We start from the raw sequence: 7619 nt of genomic DNA, 5'->3' as shown, positions 1-7619 counted from the left end.
TTTCACATACATTTAAATGTTTTTTTTTATTGAAACATGTTTGACTTTTTATTTATTTATTTATTTATTTATTTATTTACATCAACAGGCTGGATGAAGCCCCAATGATTTAAACCTTATCAACTATGATAAAAAAAATACATTCAAGCATGGTCATAACATAAAAAAACATTAAAAAACGTATATCTTATAGTCAATATCTTAACTCCTGCCGGCGAAAAACAGAAGAAAACTTTCGACGAAGCGCATCACGGGAGAGATGAAAGTCGAAAACAGATGCAACTCTGTTGAATGTTCTCTGCAGTCCGCAAATCGCACCGTACGCTCCATAATTTGTGCGACGTAGAGGCAGTCTTAGCATAAGGTTATTACGAAGCGGTCGGGGTTGAACATTCAGGTCAATTTGCCTCAGGATAGCCTCACAATCTGTCCGTCCTTGTAGGATATCGGCCACGGTAAGGGCTCTGTTTGTGTCTCTTCTAGTCCGGAGAAGTTCTAGGTCGATAAGTTGACAACGGCTTTCGTAGCTTGGTAATCGAAACGGATCGTTCCAAGGCAATCTACGCAACGCAAAACGAAGAAAGCGACGTTGAACAGATTCAATTCTCTCGGCACCGTTGTTGTAGTTTGGGTTCCAAACCGCTGAACAATACTCAAGCGTCGATCGAACAAGCGAACAATAGAGAGATTTTAGACAGTAGATATCAGTGAAGTTTTTAGCTATCCTAAAAATGAACCCTAAAGTTCTTGACGCCTTATCAACAACATATGCAATGTGTTGCTTGAAAGAAAGCTGCGAATCCAAGATCACACCCAAGTCTTTCACCTGATTCACGCGTTCGATTGTCGAGCCAAGCAGGTCATAGCTAAATATTATCGGTTGTTGTTTTCGTGAGAACGTAATAGCGGAGCATTTGGCTGGGTTCACTACCATTCTGTTTAACCTGCACCAACTAGCGAATACATTCAGTTGACGTTGAAGAAAGTGACAGTCAGCAATGGAGCAGATTCGTAGGAAGATTTTGAGGTCATCTGCATATGATAACCGAGGAGCTTCGATGACCAGATGCACGTCGTTGAAGTACAGTATAAAAATTAACGGTCCCATGTGGCTTCCCTGAGGTATACCTGATGTGGCGAAGAAGCTAGCTGATCTGCAATCTCCTATGGCAACTTTTAGTTGCCGACCGGTAAGATATGATCGAAACCAACTCAGAAGATTACCGCATACACCGAGCCTGCCGAGTTTAGCAATCGCAATAGCATGGTTCAACTTGTCGAATGCTGCGGATAGGTCTGAATAAATAACGTCCGTTTGAACCCGATCCGACATGCTTTCGGTTATATACGATGTGAGACACAGCAGATTGGTAGTTGTAGAGCGGCCGACAGTAAACCCATGTTGATCAGCACTCAAATACTGCTTGCAATGGGACAGCAACGGTTCCATAATCACTAGCTCGAATAGCTTCGAAACGGCACTTAACGATGTAATTCCTCGATAGTTATCCACAGCTCGTTTCCTTCCTTTTTTGTGGACGGGAAACATGTGCGCAAATTTCCAGCAAGATGGAAATATGCCACCTGAGAGAGACATTCGGAACAGGCGAAGAAGCGGAATTAACAAGCTAGCAATATGTCTCTTCAAAAATACAGATGGAACTCCATCAGGTCCAGGATTGAAGGATGACTTAAGCAGAGTCGCGGCCTTAGAAATCATTTCTGCATTAACATCAATTGCACCCAGCGTTTGATCGTTTACTGGAACGTTCCTGGCAGCCAGGTTAATATGGTCGTCAGTTAGTGTCTCATTAGTGAATACACTGGAAAACTTTTCGGAAAAAAGGTGGCATATATCCTGAACAGTGGCAGCAACTTCTCCGTTGAATTCCATAGACGATGGGAGGCCGGATTCCCTGCGTTGCTCGTTCACGTAGTTCCAAAAGGATTTCGGGTGTAGCTTAAGTTTGCGCTGGATGCCTCGTTGGAAATTTGAAAAGCATTCACGACTGACTCGCTGGTACATGTGATTCAGCCTCACATAATGTAGTTTCAGAGGAAGCGTGCGATACTTCGTAAATCTTCTCAATGCTGCTCTCTTGATTGACTTCAACCTACGTAGCTCTCTCGTTTGCCAGGGAGGGTGAGACACTTTGTGGTGAGTTCTTTTCGGGACGTGTCTGTCAATGACATATGCCAAGACATGTGAAAAGGTTTGCGCTGCAGCCTCAATGTCATCTGGATCAAGGATGTTCTCCCATACCATGCTAGACAATACATCTATGATGCTACGGTGGTCAGCTTTACGGAAGTCATAAGAAACCGTAGCAGTATAGTCGCCAAAATCACGCACGAGTTTGTCCTCAACAGTGACAATTAGAGGAGGGTGATGTGGAACTAGCTTAGTTAGTGCACAAGGAGCCGAGGAAATTGATGGAGCCCTGCCCTGTGTGCTCACGAAGCAGAGGTCCAAACTACGACCATTTTCATTAACTACATGGTTAATTTGAGAAAGCGTCGCTGCGCTGTAGTTGTCAAGAAGGCTAATAGCTCCTGCGTGAAATGTAGAGCTATCAGGATCTGGATACAGGAATCCGCTATGAGATGGACTCCACGAAACGCCTGGCAGATTGAAGTCACCAAAAATGAATATGTCATCAACTGGAGTGGAACTTTCGACAACTGTGAAAACTGACCGACAGTGAGTATCGATGAGTTCATTGTCACGGACTCGATCAGGTGGAATGTACAGAGCGCATAGAAATAGTGTGCGATCACCCAGATTGATGGCTGTCCAAACCTGCTCCACATTGTTCCATGAATCGTTCTCGATGGCCTTTACCTCCAACCCGCTACGGACAGCTACAAGGACACCTCCACCAGTAGATTTATGGCTGTTGTTAGGATTCCGATCGCAACGAAAGACCTCGTAGTCAGGACCGAAGACTTGACTGGAAAGCGTTCGATAATCGAGCCACGTTTCGCACAGGACAATAATATCGTAGCAACGATCCGATACAGCTAGGCGGTATTCTTCAACATCAGAATTCATTCCACCGGCGTTTTGGTAGAAGATCACGACGTCCTGCTTGCGGCAAGGAATCGAACGACTGCTCTCCCTGGAAATCACAGATACATCAGGCAATAACTGACCATCATCAAGTCTCATTGGATACTCGCCATAGTGAGTGGGTTGGAAGACCCCCTCTCCGCATCCGACAGCAGGTCCGGAACGACTATGATGAACGAAGGCTGCTGATGACAGGACTGAGACGGAGGGATTGGGGGCTTCCATGGGGCTTTCTACGGCGCGTTCCGGGTTTCCAGGATTAGGAGTTACAGAGGCATCAACACAATGACTAACATAGTTAGAATTGCTGAAAATTTGATCGGCATCAGGCAGTGAATAGTTAATATATTGATTGTACTTGCTTGTAGAGGCAAGGTGGAAGACTCCTGATTCATATCCAGCCACAGGTCCAGGACGACTATGCAGAACGCTGGCGGGAATCGGCACGACTGGGCTGGAGTAACCAGGAGCTTCCAAAGAGCGGTCTATTGTGCGTCCCGGAGATGAATTAGGATTGTTCGAACAGTAAAGCGGATGTTGTGAATGAGCAGTATCAGAAGTGCTTCTCAACTGGAAACAGCCGGCAGGTGCTTGAAGCGTTGCACTGGAACACGGAAACTGATCAGGCAAATGACTGTAACTAATGTATGCATACTTGCCTGAAGACGATGCTTGGGAGACCCCACCACCGAACTCGACCGCAGGGCCAGAACGACTCTGATGGCAGGAAATAGAACGACTTTGATGGCGGGAAACAGCTAGCGCGACTGGATCGAGTGGTTCGAGGTCTCCCATAATGCGACAGGCATTGCGTTCTGGTCTACAGCGCTCCGATTCACAACGCAAAATCCAATTCTGAATCAGCAGACTGGGTCTAGTCCGGAAATGGGAGTTGAGAACTCGGAAGGTCCCGTAATAGGAGAGATCGTGATGGTAGGCGTGTTCAAACGAGGCAACCACATGTTTTTTGAACCGTCTTCAAATTCACGGAACAAAATTCCTTTCGGCCATGTATCCGATCTAAGAGCAGCTTCGCGTAGTTTGGGATCCATTCCGACTTTGTACGAGATGAAGCTCATACGGCTGATGTCGGATCCTTTTTTGACTAGCGGCACAACCTTAATCGGATCTTCGCACTGTACACAACCTTTCACCAGCTTCTCGATTGATTCCGATTTCACGCTAGGATGAATACGAGAAAGGTACAGCCAAAACAGCTCGGTGGGTTCAGGGACAGTAAGGACCTCGGTAAAGGCATTGTCACCTGTTACTGCTTTAGAACCACCAACAAGTGGTTTGCCTGTGAGCGAGCCTTCATCGCGGCGCCGTTTTAATGGCGGTTGACGCATGAAATCAGAGTTTGTCGGAGTTGTCAATGCGATTCGTTTTGATAGCTGAGCGATCTGCTGTTCTTGCTTAGCCATTTCCTTCCTAAGCTCAGCGTGTGCGATTTCCTGTCTCTCGGTGATAGAATTAATCACACTGCCAAACGACGAAACGGCAGTTTTGAATCGAGCACATTTCATCAGCTTCGCGCACTCGTTACACATCCAAAACAGGTTCGGGCTAGTATGGACAATGTTCAGAAAAGCCTTATTCAGCTTTGTGCCGCCACACTTTAGGTGAATCATCCTGTCGCAAAAAGCCATGCAGGAGACGGATTCTTCATCGCCTTTAACTGGCTTAGCGCATTGGTCACAGGCGGAAGTCATGCTGACTCAGTTTCCAAAAGTGATTTAGAAACAGCGGTGGAGATGCTCTAATACGCAAAGAGGAATTGAATTCTCGAGATCGCCCAATGCTAGTCGTGTACAATATGTCCGATTGGATAATGTTTTCACTGTTTTCACAACACAAAATATGCTCTAATTGGCCGATTATCGTAACGAACTACACTTTCCACTAACAACCAGTACAATATTACAAGTATACCGAACGGAAAAACACGAATAACGATAGCCCGTGTGATAAAAAAAATGACAAATTTAGCAGCGCAAAATCACGACGATGTGAATAACAACAATAATAACAATAATGCTCCTTATAGGTCAAGGTTACTGTCAAAACAGAAGTATGAAGTTTGACAGTTCTGTACCCAGCTGGTTTCCACATCTAAGGTGCATATACCTCATTGGGTAAGACCATCGTTGAAGGTAGATCACCTCCAAGACTTCAAACAAGGGAAACAGGTGTTGACCACCGACGATGATCTTGAAACATTAGTCTTTTAAGATCTCCCGCAAATCCCGATCATAACCAAATTCGCCCAAATTTGGCATAGTTGTTCGGGACTTCAGTACAAATCGAAAGATCAGTGGGGAGTAGAGGGTTGGGATCTGCCAAACACACTTGATCGACCATAATGATCAATATCGGTATCATTGCTTGATTTCGTCGATAAGGAACCCGATTTTGATGGACAAAGGGGCACGGCTTTGGAGCAGGGATGGGTCGCTCTTTTGGCACATTTTCATTAATTTTTTATATAGGATGTTAAATATAAATCCAATTGAATGTTCAGTTAACCCATCTTAAAAAAGATAGTTTAGTGCAGTTAATCTGCCTATCAAAATTTAAAATTTCCGCACGACTGAGCCACACTTTGTGTTTTCACTGAAGGAACACTTGAGAGCGCTCTCGGGAAAAGCGGGACCTTACTGTATCAAAACCGAATACTGCATCAATTCTCAATAGTGATGGAGTAATAGGTAATATCGTAATAAGTCTTGATATTTTGGCAATTCTTCTGATTGATTAGCAATTATTCTAGAGATTTATGCGAGACCTGCGAGTGCAATGAAATAAAAGGGATATCGACTTATAACCACTACCCGGTTCTCTCCCTTCCACTCTCAGGATTCGCCCATTCGGTGTCTCTCGTTGTATGTTCTACTCAAACTGAGAAATATTCAATACGGCAAAATATCTCCGCAGTAACATTTTCTTTCGGCGCAGATGATGTGCGGTAAACAAAAATTAAGAATGTATCTCAGCATTTACAATCAAGCTTGCAAATGCATTTTTCGGATTTATGAAGCTATGAGATATTTTAATGATAATTCTTATTTACAAGATGCAAGAAAAGAAGGTAAAGTGTGTGTATGACACATAAAACCTGTCAATTTAGCTTTCAGAGGGTCACAATAGCGATTAGCTGTAACGATGAGCAACGCGATGAGCGAGCAATCAGCGATCATAAACCTTCTGAAAGCAAAATTGATAAATTTTATATGTCATACACAAACTTTACCACCTCTTCTCGCTTCTTACAAATAAAAATTATCATTATACACTGATAAAATTTCAAAGATTGTTTTTATGTGTCCCACACATGAATTTTTGCAATGTGATCAACAGATGATATCTATGTGTCAGACACATATGTGTACACATAAAAGCCATTTGTAACCACACTTACTATTCATTTGAATCATAACTTTCATGTGTGCTTCTGGGTGGATTCTGTTTATTTGTGGTTACATGAAAATTATGTGGAATTTTACATGGAGATTCGTCAATAAAAATGTGTGGAATTCTATTAGTGTAGTATCCCATAGTTTCATAATTACTAAAACTAGCATTTTAGCTGTAATGAGCAATTGCAAGCCTGCTTACAATAATAATCTAGCCAATTTCCAAGCGCGTATTGGGCTGCAACAGCCGAACGTACGAATGAATATGGTGCCCATCGAGGGGGGCAACACATCTAAATCTCAACTCTAGATGCTCAACAAATCTCACACTAGCGAATCGATCTTCGAAAAATCTTCTTGCATTTCTCGCATCTACTTGCATCGCGCATCATCTTTTTGCAGTAAATCTTCAGAATCGTCATTAATCTTCTTTCTATCTACTCAGCGTGCGTGCAGCTAACCACAGCAAAACACAATTTTTCCTGCATTGTAGATAGAGGCGCCCCCCTCGGTGCCCATGGGGCGTTTCAAGAAAACGTCGCAACTTTTCATGGGTGTTTTAAATCAATAATTACCAAGAAACTATAAAACCCACTAGATTACTACCAAAAGCACAAATCAAGGGAACTGCGAGGGGAACTGCATGGAGAATGCTTTGTAACAAATAAATTAACAGTAATGAAAATTTTCAACTTAAAAACACTAAAATGTACGTAATTTGACCTGATTTTTTTTTTTGTACTTTTTTATGTATGATAATTTACTATAATCGAGTTCCTTTGGAGCTTTGATAGGTAAAACTTCAATCTTTCATTTGGTATGTTGAAATCACAAAAATACATTAATATTGATAAAATTTAGTTAACCAAAGTTTGCTATGAGAAACATAGAACATAGAATGTTGAATAACTCACTTAGCAGTCATTTCCGAGCATATTTTTCATGGGGATTTTTTCTTTGGGAGCCCTATCTACCTTAAAAATATATTAAATCCAGAACCATTAACATTCACCCTGTAGTGTACCAGTGCGCAAAACAGTCAGGTTCAATGAGTCATTTTCATATGAATATGAACATCCACCCGCCTCATCATGCACTGCCTCGTGAGACTCTGAATTATTGGGAAGTAAACGAGT

The sequence above is a fragment of the Ochlerotatus camptorhynchus genome, unplaced genomic scaffold, assembly GCF_037179485.1.
Source record: "Ochlerotatus camptorhynchus isolate MF236.1 unplaced genomic scaffold, CSIRO-AGI_Acam_v1.1 ptg000220l, whole genome shotgun sequence".
NCBI classification, from domain to species: domain Eukaryota; kingdom Metazoa; phylum Arthropoda; class Insecta; order Diptera; family Culicidae; genus Ochlerotatus; species Ochlerotatus camptorhynchus.
This window is presented reverse-complemented; position numbering follows the sequence as displayed.